At 38.7% G+C, this 26775-nt stretch overlaps 2 long non-coding RNA genes across 6 annotated transcripts in view; one reads left to right on the top strand and one right to left on the bottom strand.

The window, feature by feature from the left end:
• The window catches only part of LOC116512555, a 59521-nt gene that overhangs the window by 32497 nt on the left and 249 nt on the right, over window positions 1-26775 (top strand). Inside the window, exons 2-4 of one of the 5 annotated variants that reach the window (XR_004255896.1) lie at window positions 17772-19655; window positions 23998-24164; window positions 24236-26199. This is a non-coding gene — a long non-coding RNA (uncharacterized LOC116512555). Of the gene's footprint in view, window positions 1-17771; window positions 19656-20078; window positions 20992-21229; window positions 21401-23997; window positions 26200-26775 lie in introns of those variants that run through there. The other 4 variants (XR_004255897.1, XR_004255894.1, XR_004255895.1 and 1 more) reach the window with 4 other exon arrangements.
• LOC116512556 lies at window positions 22603-25300 on the bottom strand. The gene is made up of 2 exons (XR_004255898.1): window positions 25233-25300; window positions 22603-23535 (listed from the first exon to the last, which is right to left on the bottom strand). It is a non-coding gene; the product is annotated as an uncharacterized LOC116512556 (long non-coding RNA).

Below are 26775 nucleotides of genomic sequence, written 5' to 3' on the forward strand. Positions count from 1 at the left end.
TTTGGAACAGATGTCAGCTACAACTAACACCATCAGCTAATAGGGCACATGTCTAGTAGTTTTGTACAATATGGATGACACTCTAAAAGTTCATAAGCACTTAATGGGATTGAAAATAGGCCAGCTGTCAACTACTTGAAGAAAGAGAGAAAGATTGTTGTTGTTAGTTGCAAAGTGGTGTCTGACCCATGGACAACATTCCTCCAGGCCTTCCTCTCCTCTACCATCCTCTGGAGTCCATTTAAACTCATGCCTACTGCTTCAGTGACTCCATCCAGCCACCTCATTCTCTCTTTCTTCTTTTGCCCTCAATCTTTCCCAGCATTAGGCTCTTCTCCAGTGAGTCCTTCCTTCTCATTTGGTGGCCAAGTATTTGAGCTTCATCTTTAGGATCTGGCCTTCTAAAGAGCAGTCAGGGTTGATCTCCTCTAGGAATGACCGTTTTGATCGTCTTACAGTCCAAGGGACTCAGAGTTTTCTCCTGCACCATAGTTCAAAGGCCTCAATTCTTTGGTGCTCAGCCTTTCTTATGGTCCAACTTTCACATCCATACATTGCAACTGGGAAAACCATAGCCTTGACTAGAAACACTTTTGTTGGCGGGGTAATGTCTCTGCTTTTTAGTATGCTGTCTAGATTTTCCAAGTTTGGAGAGCTAGAAACATAGGTTGATGTGGAACCGATCTGTAAACAGGAATCTCTAAAAGCAGCAAGGCAAAACAGGAACTATGTACTGAACTCGGTGCAAAAGCCTATTACAATTGTTTGTTTCTGTTTTGTAAGTAAAGTGGCCTGTAGTATCAACTCCTTTTGAATTAGGTGGCCATATAAATCAAAGGAGAGAGTCACTTTGACACAGTAGTTAAGGCACCAGACTAGAAACCAGAAGACTGTCCTGCCCTAGGCATGAAGCCAGCTTGGTGACCTTGGGCCAGTCATAGTCCTTCAGCCCTAGGGAACAGGCAATGGCAAAGCACTTTAGAAATGTTGCCAAGAAAACTGCAGGAATTTGTCCACATAATCATCTGAAATCAAAATGGATTTGAAGATCCTAAATAAATAAATGAAAGTAAGAAAGCAAAACAAAGTTTTCAGAAAAGAGCAGTTAAAGTACCCTAGGTTCCAAAGGGACAGAAGCCACTTCAAATGTCTTAGCTTATCTCAGCATGCCACAAAGCACTATGCCTTGTATAACAACTAGGAAACCAGGAAGTGTCTATCAATGAGAGGATAATTAGCTAAATGAAAGCATAGAATATTGCAACTGTAGCACAACAGAATGAAATGTTTAAACACTCCCTGCTTTAGAGATATGTAACCTTGGCTTTGGAGCTTCATGCCCTCTTCAAAAATTTTACGTGCTGCTCTTCTGGAAGCCAATAATCCAACTGTTTAACAAAAGGAGAAGGATAACGGTCTACTTCAGTGGTAGGTTTCAAATTTTTTTAGAACCTCTTCTGTAGGTGTGGCCTGCTTTGTGGGAGTGGCTTGGCTGCCATGTGAGTGGGTGGGAGTGGCTTGGCTGCCATGTGACTGGGTGGGAGTGGCTTGCTGGCCATGTGACTGGGTGGACGTGGCCAACTGGTAAAATGTGGTGAAACCCACTTAACAATGCTCTTGCTTAGCAACCAAAATGTTGGCTCAGAAACTCTGGCATTTGAAGCACGCAAGTCTTAAAGCTGTCAAGTTACAAGACCCTTGCACCCCTAACCCTTTAGAAAAAAAAAACCCAGGGATGTTCAAACTTGACAGCTTTAAGACTTGTGGACTTCAGCTCCCAGAATTCCTCCTCCAGTCATGTTGGCTCAGGAATTCTGGCATTGAAGTGTGCAAGTCTTAAAGCTGTCAAGTTACAAGACCCTTGAACCCCTAACCCTTTAGAAAAAAATCCCAGGGGTGTACAAACTTTACAGCTTTAAGACTTGTGGACTTCAACTCCCAGAATTCCTCCTCTCGCTCTTCATCTTGATGATGTGCAGATGGGCGGAGGGAGGGAGCTGGAAACAGTTCTAAACAGCACTGTAGATTTATGGAACCTCTTCTGTAGAAGAGGTTAGAACTGGCAGGAACCCACCCCTGGTCTACTTATTAGATATATAAAGTACATAAAATATAAAACGAGAAAATAAAACTGGCTTTTAAAAAAGTCTTGATGGATGTAACTATCTCAATAGTCATATTTTATAACTTTAAAGGAAAATGTCAATATTTTAAACATCCATAGTCAGTATTTCTATTTTAGCTATATTAAAAAGGGTGGCTGCCTTTGAATAAATCTGTCTTCAATTGTAACAGTCTTCAAACTATTATTATTATGTGTATTTTTTATAAAGCAATTTCCATACTTTTAAATGCCTCCCCAGTTATAATTACAGCTACCAATTCAATTAAAAATGGTAATTGTTCATATGACAGATGTGAAAAAGTATTAAGTACACAACTCAATAATATTAACGATGCCTTTCTGTTTATATGAGGATTTACAAGGGTACAGATGACTTACAAGAATAAATATTTAATTGTACTTGTAATTAAATTTAAATGTAAATGAAATGGAACCAATTTTAGTTTTGTCCTAGCATCTCTTATTCCTTGTTTTACAGTACAGTCCTTGCCACTACTATGGCCAGAAACATTTTCAAACTCCAGCACTCCACCAAACTCAAGGCCGGGGTCCAGAATTGCCCTACAGGGTACTTAGATCTGGCCTGTGGGGCCGCCCTGGAAACAGCGAAGGACCAGCTTCTGCCAGTAAAAACGGAGCTTGGGAGGGCTGTGCGCAGCCATCCCGAATTCCATTTTTACTGACAGAAGGTTGCAGGAGGTCATGGCAGCTGAAAAGAGCTCTGGAGCCCATTTTTGTTGGCAGAGCACTCGAGCCACGACAGGCACCCCCGACATGAGTGATGTCGAGCTGGCCATGCCCGCCCACCGCCCATGCCTCCCACCCGAGGTCAAACACAACCCTCGAGTAATGTCGAGCTGGCCATGCCCCCCCGGCCCATGCCTCTCACCCGAGGTCAAACACAACCCTCGAGTAATGTCAAGCTGGCCATGCCCCCCCCACTGCCCATGCCTCCCACCCGAGGTCAAACACAACCCTGATGTGGCCCTCAATGAAATCGAGTTTTACACAAGAGGTGGATTACTGCCGGTTTGGCCCGGGATTGTGCCCAAACCGATAGTAACAAAATTGGAAACTCACCATTGTTTGACACCCCTGTTCTATCAGAAGAAAGTGTTTAAGTCTGTTGGATCAAGTGCTGAGTATAGTATAACAACAGGCCACGTCCAAGTAAAAGAGCTAAGTCAGAGTCAAAGAAATGTAAGTAAAAATAGAGCATTAATAGACATTATTGCCAGTATTTTACTGTCTATCCTAGACCACAATACTTTCCAGAAGCTGCTACTTGCTTCCATATGAATTCACTATGTCCTCTTTGTTTGCCCTTCTGAATATGAACCATGATTTTAAACAGCCTGGCATGAAAGCTATTAGAGTGTTGTCTTCATAGGTCCACCACTCTGGTGATACCATTTTATCTGGTGATACACACATGGTCAGGTTTTAAAGTTGTTAAACAAAGAAGACATGGCTTCCCCAACCACCCCTGAGATCTCAAAACAACTGTCTCCCATGGCTGCTCATCTAATCTCTATCCCAAAGGTGTTTTTCAAAAAGCAACCGTCCTTTTTTGGTTCCTCCCCTTTCTCCCCCCCCCCCACCCATGAAAATGTTTCACTTCTCATCTAAGAAGCTTCTTCAGTTCTGATTGAATGGTGGGGATTGGAAGGATTCATATAAATCCTTCCATTCCCCATTATTCAGTTAGAACTGAAGAAGCTTCTTGGGTTGAGGAGGGAAATGTTTTCAAGAAAACAATAATAAGAAGAAAGTTCAGTTGCCTCTTAAAAACCATAGGACAATCTTTGGGACAACCATGACCTGGATCATTAAGAATCTGTCTAGAAGAGGGGTATCAAACTCAATTTCATTCAGGGCCTCATCAGGGATGCGTTTGACTTCAGGGGGGCTGGGAGGGGCATGGCCACAATGGGTATGGCCAGCTCATGTTGGGGATGCCACTCATGTTGGGGATGCCTGTGGTGGCCTGAGCACTCTGCCAGCAAACACAGGCTCCCAAGCTCTGGTTTCGGCTACGACGGTTTCCTGCAACCCTCTGCCACCGAAAACAGAGCTCAGGAGAGTCGCATAAGCTCCATTTTGGCTGCAATGGCCTCCTACAACCTTCTACCAGCAACCCTCACTGGCAGAAGCACCACAGGCCAATCATTCTCTTTTTTCAGGCTGGCCCCGTGGGACAGATCTGGCCCCTGGACCTCGAGTTTGACACACTTGCTCTAGAATCTCATCTCCATTTCTTTTCTTTCAGTGATCAGAATTCATACAATAGGGTCATAACTGCATGAAAGTTAAAGACCAAAAGTAAATTTAAAAAAAAACAACTATACCAACCTGTCCTAGTCCAAGGAAAACCAATTTGTGGCACTCAAATAGTTGCCCGATTATAATTTTATATCTAGGAAATATAGGCAGCGGTGGAATGTCTAGTTCAACAAAATTGGAGTGCCACAGTGACTCAGTTGATTCTAGCCTATGACTGAATGATAATAATTGTATTTTGCCACATAAAACTTTACAATAGGTCTATCAAGTATGATAGGCATTAGCCTAGTGTGCCATTTGGCGCAAGATGCATTTTTCTTAATATATTTGATTTTTTTCTATTATGAAAGTCTGTAAATCATTGAACTGTTCTTGTTGATTAATTGCTGTGAAATATTCCTTGTAGAAATATATATGTGGTATGATTTATAATTCAGATTATTCCTTTTTTGCTGATTTTTATTTGACAGAATGTCATAATGTCTCTTTGACAGAATGCCATAATATTAGGTCAACAACATTCTAGCTATATCATTAAGAACTTTTCTGTATTGCCAGAGTAATTTGGAAATATTGAACCAAATGATACCAACCCTTCCCATTTTAACAATATTTAATCATAATACAGGAAAGGGATATTTTGCTGAAGTTTCTAAATCTATTTTTGCCATGCTGACTATATGTAAAGAAAACACAGTTCTCTCTAATGCCATAGATTGCTGTAAAATGCCACTATTATTAGAAAAGTGTTGGAAACTATTATACCCCTAATTCTAGAATAGGGGTATATTTGATTTTTACAAAGATAGTTGTATTATTAATATTTGTAGGACTCAGTTTTTTTACTTCAGTTATATAGAGCATTCTATTGCTTTTTTTGTTTCGAAATGACCCACATTAACTGAGCTAATTTGTAATGTGTGACATGGAAATGTTACTGATGTTCTTTTTCCTTTCTTTAATTTTATTTTGAAAAGATCTTCCTTCAAACATTTTAACTTTTCATACAAAATTTCTCTTCTAAATTTCTTTAGCATACTTCATCCAAATAATTTGATTTGTTATAGTTTAGCATGTCAAATAAACCCAATTGGTGTAAATGATAATTTTGAAATGTACAGTAAATTATAATTTATGTTATCCTGTTTCTTTGCAAAATGAGGTTACAAAACACAGTCAGTTAGCACAATTCATTCATTCTCTCTTCTTTCTTCCAAACAAGTCCCTTATTAAAATATTAGATTTGTCTCCTATGACAAGACATTGCATAATAAAGTTGGACAGTTTTACCTTCCAATTATTTGCTGACTTGCAGAAGAAAAAAGAGATCTAGAGATGCAAATTTTCTTCAACTTTTATTGAAATGTTGAGAAATCCTGGAGAGAAAAACATAATCATAGAAGCACACTAAGGTTGGTGTATAGTAATTGCTATAGCATGTATTAAATAATTTTACCTTCAGGATTTTCTAGATAAGTACATAATTATATGCATATATAATGGCCACCGTGGTCCTCAATATTCTACTGCTACTTGTAAGACTAGTACTACTGTTGCTACTGGATGAAATCTTTCCCTCTCTGGAAGCTCAGCTACAGAGTTTGGAGATAGTATTAAATCTGTAATACCTTAGATGCTCTGTAGTATTAAGTACAGTTTAGACTACAGTACTATGCCTAGAGTGATCCAGTTTGAACTTAATGAATGCATACGTTTAACCTTGAAGACTAAAAATAAATTCAGAACACAGCTGTCAGATTATTAATAGGAATAGGTGGGTAGATAAACAATGTACCATTAATTAAAAAGAAAAGAAAAGAAAGCAACATTTACTGCCTTAAAAAAGAAAGTAAATCCACCAACCCTTCCAGAAATCCAGGGTCAAAAGAGAAAGAAAAATATCAACTCAATAAAGATACTTGCTATGGACCTTCCCGATTTCTCTTGCTGTCCTATCCATAATGTTCTCCCATGGTGTTTCACGGAACCTCCATCCTCTAAACCAAAGATAGGAAATGGTGGTCCTTTTATGACTTGTGGACTTTAATTCCCAGAATTCCTGAGCCAGCAGGGTGATGACTACAACCAATGCCCACAACTATTATGCCTTCATTTTCTGTAGTGCATTGAGTACTGCCTTTCCTGTCCACCCATCAATGGAAATGTACGAATAGGGTCACCTTTCACGCATTAAGCTGCATGCATAGGCAGCAGTAGTTGCCTTTAGCATTAGTTCATACAGGCATGAAATCTAATTCATCAGATGAATTAAAGACATAATAATAAAGAAGGAAGGAAGCATGCCTAGTTTCACTGAACAAATAACATAGATGTGACCTTCACTGCCTTCAGGAGGTTAAACGATGCATCTATACATAATATATATTCCACTTTCCCCAATGAAGTGGGAGTTCAGCAATGTTATTTCCTTTTGCCAAGTCAGCTAAACTAAATATTCTGTTTGAACAAGAATGGTTTTTAAAAATAATTTCAGCATTTTTTATGTGGGAGGTGAAGTTGTGGTTCAAAATAGAAGCACATTATTTACAGTACTTTTCCGATTAGGCTAACAGGTTTTCTTTGAAACTGCTTACCAAATCTAAATTAAGTAATATGAGTATGATCTAGAGATAGATTCTCACTGAAATATTTGAGGAAGAAGAGAGGATGAAAACTGACAATGGTTGTTATGAAGTAAGAAAAAAGCCCAAAGCTCTAGGCAGAGGCAGATGTAGGGTCTCCTGCTTGGACTAAATGATCTGCAAGGTCCCTTCCAACTCTGTTAATCTGTTACATCTGTATATTGTAAGGAAGTTTCTCTCCCAAAACGTTAGGGAAGTTTCTCCCCTAAACAAAAATAAAGATCTCCTATGAAAACTTGCATATGTATGAAATATCTGTGTCATAATATCTATTGACAGACGTGGTGGAGTGGTATCTAAGAGACAGAATTAAAATGTAGCAACATGATCAGAACATTTTCTTCCAGTCTTACTACATAGTTGAGATTACAATATTGACAGACAGAAAGGCAAGATCAGGAAACCGGAAGAAAACAGGATAGAGCCTAGTTAGATCTATAAAAAAAATATTTGGGAAAGATTTCCAGGAATCGGCAACTCTATGGAAAACACATTTTCTTCCAATTTATCAGATGTTCCAAACTGATATGTGAATTCTCTATGTTTTGATTAGGACAGTTAAAGTTAGATTTCTGTTGGCTTGCTGGTTGGAAAGTAACCATTTTGATTAAAGCCCACAGTATTTTCTTTTCACATATATAATGGTTCTGTTTTGCCAGGGATTAATCTCAGAATCACCAAAATGTACCAAAACCTATCAGCTTTTAATAACATTCTTCAAAGGAAAGTTATTAAGTTAAGAAATGTAGGACAATTCAAGTATAGTTTGCATAAAATAATTTTAAGCTCCTTTCATCAAGAAGCATCTTCTTCCTTCATAATATTCTTTTTACTGTTTTTATTTTTTTTTACAATTTTTAATGTGCCTATTTAAAAGTGATACTTGCACCAGAGATTCCTGCAAGGAATTTAACTTATGCCAAATATCTGCTAATAAAAGACCAAGAAATGAAATGGCACAAAGCCAGTTTGAAATTTGTTTCCATATTATGAAGGATAGGAATACTCAGAGAGCTGTCATAATAATTGCATGATCATAGTAAGAATTTCCCAACTCCAGTTTCTACTATTTTAGTGACAAAAAGAAAATAAAACATAACCCATTTTCATTCTATCACCTCAGGGAAAAATACTGCTTGATGGTTTTCTAAGCATTTGAGATTTTACAACAACAGAAAAAGGTGTACAGAAGGGAGGGGGGAGATAATCACACTGTTAATTATCCTTGAGCATTAGCATCATGGGTGAAGAAAAATTAGTAGGGGGAAGGGAAAGGGGAAGAAGAAAAAGAGAGACTGATTTGGAAGAGTAGATAGAATAATAGAATTTTCATTCTCCCAGGCAAAATCCTTATTATCCAACAAAACTAAGTGATGAGTGATGGAATCTCTTTGTTGATATTTCTGTGGTACAATACCTCAAAGCATTCTCTCTAAGGAATAAAGGAAGTCAAAAAGGAGAAAACTAGAAAGAGACTTGAGAAAGAGATGTAGATAAAGAAAACTGTTACATGAATAAAACTCCATATAAGGTCTAGAGAGATTTATTGGTTAAACCACCTGTAAAAGAGATACTATAAAATAATCCTTGTGAAGTATTTCCTCATAAAGTACATAGCTGAATTCTGGAATTCACTAGGGTAGGAGTCAGTAATGACTACCAATTTGGTGTTTTTCAAAAGGGGAGTTGACAACTTGATGGAGAATAATAGCCATGATTGGTATTGATTGCTGTTGGTATCAGTGATTTGAATTTGAATTTGAATTTATTGACATTTGTATGGCGCCCACTCCCTTGGGACTCTGGGCGGCTTACAGGCAAGACAAAACACACACACACACACACAAATTTATATAAATTAAAAATAAGAATACAATAGTTAAAATTTCACACATATATGTGACTTTCACATATATAGTGATTCTATAGTTCTCCCAGTTATTGGAAAGGAAATGATCACACACTAATATCTTGCTCCTGGGCTTTTAATAGACTCTGATCGAGGATGGGCGTCAAAAATTATAGCAACAGGTTCGCTGCCTGGTTGATGGGAGGGCGTGGCCATGGTGGGCGTGACCTAGCGCCTCCTGTACCACAGTGGGGGGGGGGGGGCGTTTTCACTTTTCCCAGGCACTGGAGGCTTTCCTTGAGCCTCTGGGAGGGCAAAAACTGCCTCCTTTGGGCTCCAGAGGCTCCAGAGAGACTCCTGGGTGGGGTGGGGTGGGGTGAGAGGGGTGGGGTGGGGTGGGGTAGCAGACCAGCCAGGGATGGGAATTGGAGGTTCTCTTATGCTAGTTATGGGTTCTCCCAAACCCGGGTGAACCCATAGCAGGCTACCCCTGGCTCTGATTAACCAATGTGAAGAGAAATCTACTGGATTAGGCACCATTTTTTACCGTCTTAAATTTCGTAAGTATTTGATGTTTGCAAGTTCCACCAGTATTCCCTCAAAAGAACATTCAATTTTTACATAGATTCTGTTATGTCACAAATCTTGTTGTTGTCTTTACAACTGTGGAGAAAAGTATTATACTTATTTCCCTAACATGGAGAGCATTTATGAATTATGTAAGGGATGAAAAGTGATTTTCAAAGAGAGGCAAAGGGTTACATGTACATATTTTATATTTACACACCATTTTGCCCCATTTAATGGGCTGTGAGAATAACTTTGAGAAACAGGGATGGGCTGCTGGGAGTTCGCAGGAGTTCTGGAGAATCTTTAGCGAAGATTCTTGCAGTTCAGACAACTCTCAAATCCCACTCCTGGCTGGCTCCGCCCACCACACTATACCCCTCCCAGGAGTCCCCACGCAGCCTATTTTGGATGCAGGTAACTGCAGGGTGTATGCAGAGTCTCCGGCAGGGTAAAAAAACAGGCCTACCGGAGGTTTGGGAAGGCTGGAAATGGGCCTGTTTCCAGGCTCCAAAGGGCCTCTGGCATCTGAGGAGTCCGTTTTCACCCTCCCAGAGGCTCAAGGAAAGCCTCCAGAGCCTGGGGAGGATGACTAGGCCGCACTCACCATGGCCACAGCCACCCAGCAACCATGCAGAGAACCCCTTGCTAAAATTTTTGAAGCCCACCCCTGGATAGGAGGAAGAGCCACAGCATAAAGTTGCAATACAAAGGATAGTCACTGGCATAATTGAAAAGGATGGGGATGTGATTTAATTTAATTCTGTGATTCTCAGTCATTTATTTTATTCCATTAATAATATCCCAAAATGGAAGAGGGCTGGATGAATCAAGGTGACATACAAAGAATTAAAATCACATCATTAAATACATATTTAAAAGCAAAACAAAACATCCCAACCAAAGGGGAACAAATAAAACCAAAACCCCATGCTAGGAAATGCCAAAGTTACCTCTGCCCAGGGGTGGGTTCCAGCAGTTCACTTGTGGGTGTGCCGCATGCGCGCATGCGCAGTGCAATAAAAATTGCTCTGCGTATGTGCAGAAACAAAAAACAAAACAGAGAACCGGTTCAGGGGCATGGAAGGCCTTGGTCGCTGCCAGTTTCAACGACCCAGGCCGCCAAACCAGTACCGGTTCGACTGAACCGGTCCGAACCATTCTGAACCCACCACTGCCTTTGCCCCCAAATTAAAATATCCTATTACTAAACAGGCACATAGAATGCCCTGATCTGCCAGAAGAACTATTTTTTTCAAGCTTTCCTAATAGTCAATCTGTGCAGAGTCAGGAGGAATAAACATCTATGGAAAGTTTCAGTAAACCAGGTCATGACTGTCCCAAATATGCTTTTTCAAAAAGCAACTGAACTTTGCTTTTTTTCTTTCTTGAAGACATTTCACTACTCATCCATGAAGCATCCTCAGTTCAGACAGTCAGGAGGAATGCTGTTGCAGAAGACAGAAAAAGTGTAGCTCTGAGGTCCCATAATAGTTAAGCAATTTGAGCAACTGGGACATTTTAAAAATCTAAATATGTTACATCTACCTGAGCATAACTGTTTTGTTATGATTCCAGCATATGTTACATTGGAAATCAGCTGAAAATATTTCTCTTATACAATGATTTCCACTGAAATTTACAGTACAGTCTAACAGGGCAAGCAGACTAAATTTTGAAAAAGTCCACTCCCAGGGAATCAATGGAGGAAAGTTTGAAGTGCCTCATATTCTAGTTCCCTGGATTGCAATTTCTCCTTTTAAAAAAGCCTTTGATGTCTGTCTGGATTTCACTGGGTTCTGCTACCTCATACAGCAGAATTGGGCAAAATTGGGAATATTGATAGAGGTAATCTGGGTATTGGAAAAAGGTATTTGCTTTACTGTGAAATTTATCAGGGCAGTTGGGTTGCTGACCTACTATTTGAAAATATCCTTTCATAGCTGAAGGAATACTAATGTAGGGTTGGAAGAAATGTCCATCTGGGTTCAGTTCCAAGTGGGGAAAAAGACACTTGAAACATGGAGGCTGTTTGGAAAGATGGTTTAATGGTGGACAGGATCACATGCCTTGGAGCTCCTGGATGAAGGGGAAGAGATGCTGAGAGTCCCTGGGTTTTATGCTGTCTCTGGGCTTTGAATTTTCTGGGGTACAGGAAGAGTATCCTGATTGGTTGCTGTCAGAGGTCATAGTTAGCTTTGTAGGTTGACTGTGTGCTAAGTTTGGTTGAAACTTGTGGGTGGTGCAATAAAGGGCAATGAAATAGGGTAGATCTTTGTTATGTAGAATAGACTGGCTCAGGCCTTAATGGCCCATTGACGAAAGTCGGGCAGGGGAGGCTATTAAGAGTGAATCTGTTTCCTGCCTAAAAACATTTTTCTCCATTTCTCACCCAGGGAAATATAACATTCTGCCTTTTTAATATTTCCTAGGATATTTCATTCTTCTAGTAGAGGGGTGGATGCTAACTTCCTACAGTAGCCATCGATTCACCAATCACATGATGAAGGGAGAAAGGGCATGTAAAACTCTACAAATCATCTTATTCTGACCTGATTTTTTTTATTGTTCTTGACTTGTTTTGCCAGGAGAGAATTGAGTACATTACTAATGGGCAAAAATAAATAAAAGTAGGAAATGTCATAAGGTTTTTTTCATTTGTTTGTGATTTCTTTAAGTTGATTGAGCAAGGATTGGTTCTTAATAGACATTTCCTCTGCCCTATCTATGCAAAAATCCAATGGCAATTCCATTAAGGTAAACTATTTCCAGTTTATTTGCCTGGCAAGGTATTATGTAGTTATTCCTTTCCTTGCTTATGGAATCAAACTTACCTCATTAGTGTTTGACCATCAGTGGTTCAATAGCAGCTGGATTTGGGGTCAAATATCCTGGATCGTGAAGTTAATCTGAAGAATACAAATGATTGGGGTAGCAAAAAATTCTTTCTGGTTCCATAACTGGACTGACAAGACATGCTGGTTGAAACACATTGAAGCTAATACTCACTGTTTCTTCTTTTTAAATATAGATTTTTATAGACAAAGAGCAGCTAGAGAACTATGAATGCAAGTTTTTTTTAAAAAAAAGTTACAGATGCTGATATTATTTTTCATCTATTTTCAGAAACAAAATGGTGTTTATCACCAAGTAAGAGATATGATGTTTAACTGCTACCTATTATCTCCCTCCACCACCATGTTGCAAAAGGAAAATTATATTAATCAAAGGATTTAAAATTAGTGGCGTTACAGCCTGTCATTGGCATAAGGCCCCTGAGTCCTTTGCTCTTCATTTCTTTCCATTGTTAAAATGGGGAAAATAACATTTGGAATTGTTCAGTACATGAAGTTGTACACATGGTTTGGGTGTCAGATGTTATATAAATACAAAAAAAGGCTACTATTACTATCCTAGAGTAGTATATATACTATATTACTACCCTATGTCCCACTAGATGAAAATCCTTAAGGACCAGGATGTGTGTGTGTGTGTTTATGTGTGTGTATCTGTTTGAAGTTGCTTCACACTCTCTTGAAGTTACAATGGAAGACTTTATCCTGATTTAGTGTAAAAAAAAGTGTGTTCAAGATAGCTCACAATGAAATCAAGTTATAATTAAAATATTAACCCTGAGAAACTCAAAATCAATAAGATTGTTAGCCTTCCTAGGTAAGCATGACTACATGACTACATAAGCTAAGTCTACTTTATTGTAAGTCTGCATTAATAGAATCTCACAAGTCTGCACATATCAACTTCCACTGCTACTTTTAGCCATCTGATTAATTAGGGTGGTTCTTTCCCAAGTTTCTTTCTCTGACCATTCAGTGATTTCAGGCTCCCACCCCCTTTCTTGTCTGATTGTCCCCTAGTCACGGTCTCTTTTCTTCAGTTCCCAATTCTTCATTCTTTCACAAAGATGGCATTGGAGGGTAGGTGAGAAGCAGAATCCAACAGATTTAATAGCAAATCAGCATGGATATAATAACTCTTTCTGAATGTTCAAATGATAACAGCTTTTCTTTGGCAAGACTTGGAAGCAGTCACCCAGAACTCCATTTCACATGGTCTCATTGTCTTAAAATCTGGGTGGATCGCTCTGGGAAAATGTCTTTCTGATTACTGGGTCGTATTTTATTTATTTTCATTCTGCCTTTATTACTTTTATAAATAACTCAAGGAAGCCAACATACCTAATATTCCTTCCTCCTCCTATTTTCCCCACTTCCTCTGTGAGGAAGTTTGGCCTGAGGGAGAGTAACTGATCCAAAGTCACCAGAGGTGGGTTGCTCCCGTTTTGGCTTGGTTTGGCCGCACCGGTAGTGGTGGCGGCGAGAGGCTCCGCCCACTCACCTGCATGCTTCTCCTTATGCGCAGAAGCTTCTGCGCATGTACAGAAGTGTTGTGTGCGCAGGAGCACAGGTGAACTGGTAGTAAACCAGTTAGCAACCCACCACTGAAAATCACCCAACTGGCTTTCATGCCAAAGGTGGGACTAGAACACACTGTCTCTCAGTTTTTAATCTGGTACCTTAACCACTGTACCCTAACAAATGTGACAGAACTGTAGCTTCCATCATTCCCACTGACCATGTTATCTGAGGTCATCAGGAATGCTCAGACTTCTAGTTGAACATCTGAGAGGCAGTAACTTTTCTCCATCTGATGTAGGGTTTTATTTTTGCGTCCAGACAAATCATAGACATCTGTAGGAAATGAAAATACGAAGGAGACAGTGACAAATAAGCATCACATTGTTGTAACGCCATGACCTTTATGTCCTTAAATGAGACATCATACTGTACATTTTGCCATTTTGGCATCATCATAGTTGGAAATAGATGCCTTTGTATTAAGTACCCCTTGGATCACTAATCTGGATATAACCTTTTGGAGTACCTTAGATTTCAAAGAACTTTTTCCTCAGAATTATTCACAGTTACTTGAGATAGGTAACTATCTCAAAAGAAACAAACAAAATGTCAGCATCAAACATGTCAAAGTAGGGCTATATAAAGGGCTATACTATATAAATAAGCGTATGTCTGGTTTCAAATCTTTTGGAAGTGTGCAGCTTTGTAAATGCAATCTTGGACAACAAAAAACTTAGGTATTCACATTCAAATTCAAGCTACAGTGCTGAATATTTAAACAAAGGATAATCACCTAATCAAGCACAGGCTGATGCCCTTTCCAGGACTGAGAACATTTCTGTCTTGTCTGGATTAACCTTTGGTTTGTTTGCTCTTATCTTGTTCAGCTGCTGAAGATCATTTAGCCGCTGATCCTTCAACTCTGACAATTTTCCTTAAGGTAGATGAAAAGGGAAGTTATTGGCGCCAAAATAAAACACGCCAAATGGCTTTCCATCATGGTTGCCTCACCTTGTTTAGCCCCACAGAAAGTTATCCCTTGGTCGTACTGAGGCAGCCAGTATGCTGTCCTCCAGTCTGTAAAGCAACATAAAGTAGACTTGTTCTATCTGCACAATCTGCCTCTACTCTGCCTTGGTGATAAGGCCGGTTCAGTTCTAACAGTTTACTACGGGGCAAGTTCAGGTGCAGTGATTGATGGAATTCCCTGCTGGTGGGGGGGTGAGGGTGGTAGAGGAGAGGACATATCCCTTGTTTTCCCTAAAGTCTAAAATGGGAGGCACAAGGAATTAGGGCTGAAGGAGGTAAGGCAACTCCAGCTGATCTCAGAGGGATGTACAGATGTGTCATTTGATGTTTGACGCCCTGTTGAGTTATAGCAGGAATGCCCAATTTCTCTTGGCTCAACGACTTTATCAGTCTTGATGCAAGTGGGCAGAAACTTTAGGAACAGTCAAGGTCAGAGGTCAGAGTTCACTTTAGAAGACGATTTTGAATTAAACTAGAAAGAAGCAGAAAATAACTAAAAATATTTATAAAGAAAATTAAACCGACAAATCAACAAAGGTGCACACCATTATCCAAAGCTTCACATTATTTCTTCAAACTATTTGCTTCAAATTCCAACTATGTATTCATTGTGTTGTGATAATAACAGAAGCACTAAAAAGAAAGGTTGACTGATTGAGCAATATTTTGGCTTTGTTAACCTAATCAAGAAAATATGCTCTTAGTTTACTTGCTATTATTGGAGATGGTAATCTTTTCATTTCAGCAAGTTGTCTGGATAAGCTTATAGATCTCTTTTTCAAGGCATGCAGACTTTTAAAATCTCTTCTCTCTTTAAAAGCATGCAGACTATATATACGCACACAAAGACACATGCAAACATCAATATTTAAAAGGATAATCACCAATGTAATCCCCATTTTTAATGAAAAATAGAAATCTATTCACAATTGCCTAAGGATTTACTATTAGAATCCAATAAATATGACTGAAATTGGGTTTTCCTAAATCAAATCCAATGACTCCTTGAAAGGAGCAAAAAATAAAACAGCAAGATCTTGCTAATTTTGGTCTTCAAGAAAAGATATTTGGCAGATAGAAACAATTAGAGAATTGTTCTATGGGATAAGGGGATGAGGGAAAGAGATGGTTCTCTGTTTAGAAAGCAAGAGCTTGAGCTATGACAGATGGTGTTATTCTGGAAAAGAAATTCAGTTTTAATTAAGGTTTTAATAGTGTGAACCAGATGTTCATCATGTACTTTATCTTTGGAAAGAGTTGGGAGAATGCCAGGAAAATACATATACGCCTCACAGGTTTTGCTTCAAGTAGGAATCTCTCAAAAACTATCTGTTGTTATTTATGTGAATGAAAATAACATTCCAGCAAAGTAAAAAAAAAAAAAGTCACACTAGCTGGATATCCAAATTTTCATGGAAAATATGCTAGCATTTGTTATCTAATAATGATCATCTGACATGAGCAAATCTCTTCTTTCAATGTCAGCTAATGTAAGGCCTTAGAACAGAGGTATTAAACTCAAGGCCCACAGGCCAAATCTGTGATGCCTCTGCCAGCCAAAATGGGGCAAGGGAGGCTGCATGTTCTCCCCCCCACCCCCCGATGGCTCATTTTTGGCCAGCAGAGTACTGCAGGAGGTGTCTCCTCACCCCCACTGGCTGGCCCGTGGAGAAGAAATACAATGCTGATCTGGCCCTCGAAGAAATCCAGTTTGACATCCCTGCCTTAGAGGCCTTAAATGCTATGGGAGCAAATCAAGTAAGATATGTCATGCATTAAGTTGAAAAAAAAAATCTGCCTCTGTCATTGAGTGGCCTTTTTCCTACTACTGCTTTTTAAAACGAAATATATAAATTTATAATATATGGTAAGACGGTTTCTGAATCTACATTTACAACGGGTAACTCTTTATTGTAGCAACAGATGGTAGCAGACATGTATTATATCTTAACAACGTCTGGTTGCTGTTGTTCAAAAGCAAAAAACTATTATGCTTATATAAGAGTATAATGCTGCTACACACAGTCAAGCATGAATAAGTAAGTTACAAATATGCATTAGAACTCAGCATTTTAGAAATGATGAAGTGACACATAAAACCACCATACAGGTATAGTTGGAACCTTAACTGAGACTAGAATTTCCACCACTGTAATGAGGTTATTAAGTGATTCGTAGTCAGGTTTTTTTTTTTTTTTTTTGGTATGGTTGTTAAATGGATTATAAGGTAATTAAATGAATCTGGCTTCTCCCATTGACTTTGCTTGTTGGAAGCTGGGTGGGAAGGTTACAAATGGTGATTGAATGACCTGCAACCATTTTAAATATATGCCAGTTGCTAAGTGCCCAAATCGTGAGCTTGTGACCCAGGGATGCAACAATGGTCATATGTGCAAGGACCAGTCATAAGTCACTTTTCAGCACTGTGATAACATTGAATGGTCACTAAATGAATGCTTGTAAGTCAGGGATGTTACTACTTTATAGTAATAGCAGAAATAATATCAACTTCACTTGATCTGAAAAATGCCTGGGTCAATATATTGCATGTACCTCTAAGTTGGTGAAATTAAGATAGAAATATGTTGGTTTTCAATGTAGACTGCATATTACAGTATACAAGCGTGTGAGCATAACTGGAATAAAATTAGGCAATGGTTGCCCTTGAGGTGTTAGAGGTACACTCCAAAAGGACAGTGCAAGAAACCTCTCAGCACCAGAAATCTCAGAAAACAGTGCCAATAGACTCAAGCCAGGCCTTCCCCCTTTAAGAGAACCAAGAAAAACTTAGAACTGCTGTTCTAAGAGCTTAGGTAGAGCCATTAAAATAAGGGGAGTCAGGCTGTAAATAAACTCTCCAAAGTAAATGAAAACTCCCTTTTTTTCTGCCTCCCTGACAGGACTAACTCCTAGGACAGGAAAAACAGAAGACCTGGGATCAAATTAACCCACTAAAACAGGAAAACAAAACCCAGGGCAATCAGAAACACATCAAAACCCATCAAGCTGCAGGAGTTTCAAAGGCGAATTAAGCATAAAAGGCTTAGAGTCACACTTCCAAGTTTGCTTGCAAGTCAGGAACGTTCTAGCTGCGTCACTACTTTTCTTGCCTTCCTGAATTAAAGGATCCCTTTTCTGGCAGCTACTTCCATGTCTACTTCTTCACGGCATCGCTAGCTGCTTCCCAGCTGGGAATGAACTCAGGAAATTTTCTTCCAACAAAGGGACCCATAATATCTCACTGCTAAGGAACTAATATGGAAGAAATATAAGGATTCCAACGAATACAGTTTGGGAAGTACTGCATTAAGATGTTTCACTTATGAAAGAGAACAAATTGAAAAACAAAAATATGAACGAGTGAATGAATTGAGAGAAAGGAGAAGTGTGAGAAAGTCATGGCTGGATAAAGTTGATGAGACCCTCAACCAGAAAGAGGCAAGTTGAAAGAAAAGATAATATATTAGGCATGGATGTGACGGAAGCAAAGATAGTTTACAATACTGTTATTCAGCCTGATCAACTTTCAAGATATGTGGACTGGGGAATTCTGGGAATTGAAGTCTGTTGCTGAAGTTGAGAAAAGCTTGTTCATAAGAATGAAAGCACAGGCACTATTGCAGTGAATGGTGTTGGTGTAAATGAGATATCGTTGTATTTTTCCTTTCCATATACCATGCCTTTAATTTCTCATAGTATTCCTTAATTGTTTTCTCCACTTTGCATATCATCACTTCCACAAAGGAAAACAGATGATGTGTATGGAAGGTTGTACTCTGACTGCATAGAGAACTTATTCATAATCTGCGGCTCATCTCTACAGACATTACTTTGCCAACGTAGGCACTCTCAGCTCAAATATTTGGGAAATGGCCAGAAGATGCAGCTGGAAATGATTTATATGGAAAAATAGGGCCTAATCCTACTGCAAGCCAAGTTTGCATGGCCTATTTCATGAAGTTGAGTTTCAGTCTGATTTTGGTTCAATAGGATAAATAAATAAAGTGAAATATAGAACATAGAAGGCAGAATAACAAGGTTGGAAGGGACCTTGGAAGTCTTCTAGTCCAACCACCTGCTCCACCAGAAGATCTTATATCATTCCAGAAAAACAATTGTCCAATATCTTCTTGAAAACCTCCAGTGATTGAGAATTGAGCAGACTGGAGGCAAGCTATTTCACTGATTAATTTTTTCTCACTGTCAGAAAATTTCTTCTTAGTTCTAGGTTGAATCTCTCTTTAATGATCATCTACCCATTACTTCTAGCCCTGCCCATGGGTGCTTTGGAGAATAGGTTAACCTCCTCTTCTCTGTGACAGTCCCTCAAGTACTGGAAGATTGCTATCATGTCATCTCTAATTCACAAATCCGCTCCTTGATTATGTTTTGCAGGGTTTTCCCAGATATTGATGTCAGGCTAATTGCTCCATAGTTGCCTGGATCTACTCCTCCTCCACCCATTTTTGGAAGATTGGAACAATATCATCTCTTTGCCAGTCCCCTGACACTTCCTTGTGCTCCAGGAGGTCTGAAAGATTTTGTTCAGTGGTTCTGAGAGCACATCTGTCAATGTTATTTTAGATGTTAAATTCACCTTTTCATCCAGGTGTAATGCATGAACATGGAGGAGATTTTATTGAATGGTTTAAACAAGTGGTGAAATCCTCTGAAGTCTGCTACCAGTTTGATGAGTCTGCTACTGAGAGCGCACAAGTGCGGCTGTGGCGCACCAGCACAGTGCTAAAAAAAGGAACATTTTGAAGATTTCCAAGTCTGCAAAGGTAAGTAGAACAGCGAGGGGGGAGAATCCGCTGTGCCACATGATTTAGATTAACTAGAAAGCAGGAAATATGACGATTCTAGCTAATATAAATTGCGCATCACAGCTAATCATTGGAAATACCAGTTCACCCGAACCAGTAGCATTTTTTACTACTGGTTTGGGAAAACCAGTCTGAACTGGTAGCATTTCACCTCTGATTTAAACTGATCATAATGTTACTTTGTTAATTTTTTAATTAACAAATATATAATAATTCTATCCTTATAAATTATCCTCTTACAGGGTTTTTTTTTGTGTGCATTAGTTTCAGATGTTTCAAGATATGGAATCAATACAGAAATACATTAAGTACATATTAAGTAAATAAAAATAGTCTTCTCCCTAGAATCTATCCCTCTTTTTTTGCTATTTATCTTTGTAGGTGATGACCAGATTGAGCTGAGGGAAGGATCAAGCACGTCATCAATTTGGAGACTCTTCATGCTCACAAGAGCTCTAAGTCTAGCACTCCTTGAATTCCATTCAAGAGTCCATTGATTATTATCCACTGCCAATTTGCCTTGACCGTTAATAGTTCAGATTCTTGTTGAGAAACAGTATGGAATAAATGTGTACACATTTAAACAACCCTAGTGCCTGATTTCTTGTGCCTGACAATCTTCTTTAAATAAAGGATCAGGCAGCATTTGCACCGAAGAAGACACTCTTATGATGAAATGTTTCTGTTTGGTTCTCAGATTTTTAAAGCTGTTGCTCACATTCAGACATTTCCCTTTTCAACCAAAGTGAAGCTTGGACTTAAAGCAACCAAACGAACAAAGAAAGCCATATTTCCACTACATTCCAGTATGCTGTTTTCAGAGGGTAACACTCTTGAATCAGAAATCAAAGCTGCCAATGCTCTCTGAGTCACTCCGCAGCTTCTGTCCTATGTTTTCCATCCCCTGAGCCAAAATCAATAGGTTTAACATTTGTATTTCATCACACGGGTTAGGAAATGTCAATGTTTCAGGACAGAAAGGTCCTTGCATCTTAGATCTTGCCACAGTTAGCTGTGGCAATTGTACATGGCTGATCTAAAATCTGGCCTTTGAGCAGCAAAGGGTAAATTCTGGTCATGACATGAAATGGCGCTTTGAGAGAATTGGCTATTCCATAGCTAAAGTATGCCTGAAATGGGGTTTGGATCGTGAAGACCCAAATGGGTAACAATCTAGTAACTCGTTTTCTCCCATCCATGCATTACATGAATTACTGTATACCTGGTCATACTGGCTTGTAGTGAAGCGGGATATAATTAAATCTATCTGGAAGACGGAGGTTGGGAAGGCTGGTATAACAGACCACTAATAAAATTTAATTATTAATAAAATAATAATAAAATTTAGTTATTTGTATCCCAACTTGTTTACTTCTAGAAATAATTCAAGGCAATAAACATAACCTCCATTTATTTGTATATGAAGCCAAAGCTAATATTAGTGGGTGGATGAGTGAAATTGTGCTCTCTCTCTTTCTCTCCCTCTCTCTTTCTCCGTCCCTCCCTCTTGCCTGCCCCTCTCTGCCTAATAGTATACTGGGGTTGTTCTGAAGGAAACTATGGTGCTGGAGAAGACTCCTGTGAGTCCCTTGGACTAAAAAGGCAGTCAAACCAGTCAACCCTGGCTGCACTTTAGAAGGCCAGATCCTGAAGACGAAACTCAAATACTTTGGCTACCTAATGAGAAGGAAGGACTCACTAGAGAAGAGCCTAATGCTGGGAAAGATCGAGGGCAAAAGAAGAAGGGGATGACAGAGAATGAGATGGCTGGATGGAGTCATCGAAGCAGTAGGCGTGAGCTTAAATGGACTCCAGAGGATGGTAGAGGACAGGAAGGCCTGGAGGAATGTTGTCCATGGGGTAGCGATGGGTCAGACACGACTTCGCAACTAACAACACTATGAAATTTTTGAATTTAGACATATAGTTTTGATATCTATTTTTGTAAGCCACTCACCAAGTATGCATTGACAAAGTTTAGAAGCAAACAGGAATTTTCTGTTGTTTTTAAGAAGGGGAGACAAGTAAGGCTGTACCACCTGTCAAACCTTTCCCTAAAGCTGAAATTGTGTACATGACTTGATAGAAAACGAACCCATATTTTACAACTTCCTGCTCTGATTACATCATGTCACTTCTATGACCTCTGTAATCGTTGGCCTCTTTTTTTTTAAAAATGTAGTGTAGCCTTGGACGAAGAAAAACAAAACTAGAAGATAAAACCCCACCTTTTTAATTATATTTCTTGTATGTTTTTGTAATTATTGATATCTTAAAAAGAGGAATTAGTAGCAGGGATCCTACATCTAGTTCAACACCTATCAAAAATGAGTCTGTCTCTCTAAACTGATTTCCCCCCGGTTTATTACCCTCTTTCGGAAAGACATCACTTTCCCAGATTTTAGCATGGTGAGTCATTTCTTACAAATAGGTTTTTCATAGATGTCTGGTCACTAAAAAAAATATTGATAATTAGATCAGAGCTGAAGCTAAACAAAGCTCACAATGAACCATACATTATGGATAGTTATTAAATATTTCTTTGAATCAGTGCAAATATCACTGGGTGAGTATCTGCACAGGGGCAGAAGTTCTAGATTTGAATTTGTAATATAGAGCAGCCGTTCTTAGCCTTTTTGAAAGAATCACCCCCTTGAGCCATTGAAGTTATCATCGCCCCCCCTCCCCCAACATAACCTCTCAGTCACAACACAGGGAAATAATTCTTCAATTTATGCAAACACATTTTTTGTTTTCTTTAAAATTGTCATCAGTACATATCGATGCAAATAATTTATTTCAAGTCTTTTTCCCATATCTCAACTGTGTGAAAAGTTCTGATGCCGCCCATCACTTTACTCCCAAACTTCGTGATACATGTATTTCATTATTATCTTATTATTCAAGACACTTAATGCAATGACCACTGAAAACAAAATTCAATTGCAAGAAAATGAAATGCCCGAAAAAAAAGGTCTTCAAAATGAAAGGCACTAACTGCAAATTAAATTTTTGACTGCACTGGAACACTATAAAAAACATACCTAGTTTCAACAGTTACTTTGACATTACAGCTGACATCACAATGGACAGCCATTCAGCATGCGATGTTTTGAAAGAAACACTCACCCCTCCATCACTGCCCATTCTGGCCAATGGCGCGCCACTGTATGGGTAGAGTGATAGAGGCTGCTGTGTAACGCGCATGAAGATGAGCGATGCATATTCACATATGTACAGCGTTCTGTACTAAAGCTAGCTGGAGGACCATTTTAAAACACAGTTCAATCCACTAATAGTGAGCGATCTGATGTTTTTGTACGACAGATATACAGCGGTTCACTGTATGAAAAAAAGTCTCAAAAGTGTCCCCAAAACTTCTCGCTCCATCATCGCCCTCCATCACCCTTCTTTGCCCCTTTTCATTCCATCACCCCCCCTGAAAAATGAAATCACTCCCTGGGCAGAGATATTGCCCAGGTTAAGAACCACTGATCTAGAGGACCCAATTGCTCTATTAGTCTCTCCCTTTGGAACTGCTAGATCTTTTTTTTTTTTTAGTTTTCAACTCATTTGGGGTAAATAGCATGCAGTCTTATTTTGCCTTTTTTCTATTGCGTCTTTTCTTGAGTTACCCCTGCTACTTTAATATGACCTGATGGCATGATAGGATGTTGAAATCCTTGTCTTTATTTTATGGCATCAGCTTTTCCCTTCCATTCTGATTTTCCTTATTTGCATTTATAGATGAAATGGTCGAGTTTTTTTGTTCATCAATATAAGTTTCTTCTTCTTCTTTGAGGCATGCTGGCTTTCCTCATTACCAGACGGGCAACTCCTATTTTAGAAAAAAGATGATGATCATCACCATCATAAAAACAAAACAAGGAGATGTATGCCTATCGCTTCTCTCGTGTTTAATAAAACACTTCTTTTCTGCTCCCAGAAAAATTATTTGCCCTTCCCACTCTCCATCCTACAGTCCCTCCTGCCTTTATTGATATTTTCCCATTTCTTTCCACAACTACAAAGCCCAGCTAGGATCAAAGTCCTTGTGACCCTGTGTGAGCTTGCATGGCCCTTTTGTTTTGACACTGGATGATGACCAGCTGGAACATATTAAGAAACATGTAATGGAAACACATTTCATCACTGTTGCAATTCAGAATGTTAATAGAATACCAGAATAAACCTGGTGTTGATTGGCTGATACCCAATGATGGAATTTTGCTCAGGGAGATTCATTATTTTCATGACAATTGTTTTACTTTTCTTCCTTCACTTTCATTTGTTTTTCAAGGTTCAGAATATCATCAACCCAGAGCTGGAGAACTTTGAGGATCCTTTCAGTTTATTAGCATCTGATTATGAAAAGTTACATCTTGGCTAGCTCTTGGGGAAGAGAATAGTTTGTCCCACGAATTGCTGAATCTCATAAACTGCCATTTTGTTCCAAACTAATACAAGGTACTTATATTCATATTTCCAGTCCTATAGAATTTAGGATCTAGATATAAAAATATTGCTTTCTCCTTTAGGTACCAACCCCATCAGTGATTGGTAGCAGGAATGTACTCTCGATGGTGTCACATTTATGAAGAAAGTGTCTTGCATCAAGCTGAAAGAGGAGAGCCTCAGTGTAGGTGCCTTGGTTGTGGACTTCCTTCCCTGTTCAATTATGGCTAATGACAAACCTCCTATGTGTTTGTAGCTAGCTACAAGGTTTTTAACTGAATCTTGTTTAACATTTTTCATTGCCTTGAATTTAATATTTATGAGGTAAAATTGGTACAGGTCAGTTTTGGCATTTGGATCAGTACGCCACAAACTCATTCAAAACCTCATTTTATCTCAACCATGCTCAAACTATTTTATACAACTTGGGTTTTTAAATGTAGAAACTGTCTTGCAAGCTAGCATATGATAACCCACCTTCCACCAACCAGGAGCGATGTGCAACAATCCTTCAAATCATAAATTGTATCAATAATGTGATTTTAAAAATTGTTCATCTTTGTATTAGCAGGCAGACACATCCAAAACCAGACAGCTTCCAACTCAGGCACCAAATCTGGTGCACAGACGCTTGTCTTTTATGTCACCACATCAGTAGATCTTTGTTGATGTGGTTTGCGCCTGTTAGAATCACATATAGGCTAAGTAACTTAGTTGTGAAGTAACCTAAATGAAGCCACATGATAATTTATTATTCAAATATTGATTTATACGCTATTTTGAGGGAGGTATTTGTGTTACTGTTTCTTTACATCAGAAATAGGAAGTTGGATTTTGCCCCTGGGCTAAATTGTCCCAGATCCATCTCAAGGGGCTGGTTGGAATAGTAAAGTTCAGATCTGGAGGAAGTTTCTCGCGTTTAGAAAAAAGACACTTTTTAAAATTTGTAGGAATCAGTCCAGACAATTGCCAGGAATCAAGACTAACCTGAAGGCCCCAAAAAGAAAACAAACAAATAAACCTGGTTGGTTATCCTTACAATAGCAGAAATCTTTATGCATTTACCCAGTCCTGTCTTACCTTCATTCAGAAAATAGCAACTAGATGACCTTGGCTTATCTTGCAATTGCTAAGAAAATTAGTATATTATCCAATCTAGGAGGATGAAAAAATGTCCTGAAGGAAGGAATGGCAACTACTTTTATGTTGTTATTGCCAGGGAAACAAGATGGATTGTTGCGAATAATGCAATCCTAGCAATAAGTTCCATTCTTTATTTAAGACAGGAAGCTGACACAAGAGATCGGCATGCATATATTTGCATGTCTATCTCTTTCATTGCTGACGTATCAATCATTGCTTCACTGAATCGAGCCACCAAACATAAAATCACTATAAGATGGCAATCCTCCATTACTTACACATTTTTTTTAAAAAAAAAGTTGTATGTATCTTCATAATTTATTTATTATGCCACAAAGTCATTCTAATAATTACTCTTCCGGTTTTGCTCATCAAATGAGGGAAGAGTCCAATGAGCATAAACATTACAGAGCAAAGAATAATATAATATTATTGTTTTATCTGATTTCCAAAACCAATGCCATATGAAGATAAGTGTAAGTACCAGCAGGGGGTGGTAAACAGTGTTAAAATGGAAGGTACAACTTGAAAACCCAGCCAATCCCTATATTTTACATCCATGTGATGATATATGTTAAAAAGGAATGGGGCTTCAATCGCTAACTATGGTGTTCACCATTTCTATTTCCTCTGACTTCCTAAGTATAGAATAGCTACTTTTGCAGAACACACCATTGTAATATCTATCAATATAATTTATCAATCATTATCATCACCACCTCCTTCATCCATCATCTTGTTGAGAGTTCCCTTCTTTTTAGCTACTAGTTAGGAGCAGCAGCTGCCTTTTTATCTCAAAAAGATGTCATCTGAGACCCTCTCTTCAGCATATGAGTTTTATCCTGTAACAGTAGGCAAATTTACTGCATATGTACATGTAAAAAAAAAAGAGAAAGGAAATGAGCTGAATAGTAAAAGACAACACATTTCAAAACAGCACAAGCAGTGCGAGTTCTGAGCCATGCCTCAAACTTTGTGATTACTTTAGAAAACACAATCTGAGAATCATAAAAATGCATAAAGCGCCATAGCTGACATGTTTATTTATACAGATATGCATACCGAGGAGACAGATACAGTGCAAATGGATGCAAAAATAAAAAGCCAAAAAGCTTGAAAGAGATGATGGTCTCTAGTTGAGAGATGAAGTATTCAGAGTGGAGAGATTGCGGTAAAAAAGTATTGGGCTAAAATATGAAGAAAAGATGCCCCGCACTCGATATATCTAACAATTTTGTTGAGATGCAAATAGAGCTTATATAGATTAGGGTGTGAAAAAGGAAAATAGAAAAAAAAGGGGGCAAAATGTGAAAGGTATGCGCTCAGCAGATATTGGGTGAGATTTTTCTAGGCAGACATTTAGAGACAAGGGCCACATGATGCCAGACCCTGCACACAAAAATAATATAGATTGACAACAGAATCCTAAATTGTACAATTATGTTACTTTTAAAGTATTATGTTTATTTCAGTCAATTAA

The sequence above is a fragment of the Thamnophis elegans genome, chromosome 8, assembly GCF_009769535.1.
Source record: "Thamnophis elegans isolate rThaEle1 chromosome 8, rThaEle1.pri, whole genome shotgun sequence".
NCBI classification, from domain to species: domain Eukaryota; kingdom Metazoa; phylum Chordata; class Lepidosauria; order Squamata; family Colubridae; genus Thamnophis; species Thamnophis elegans.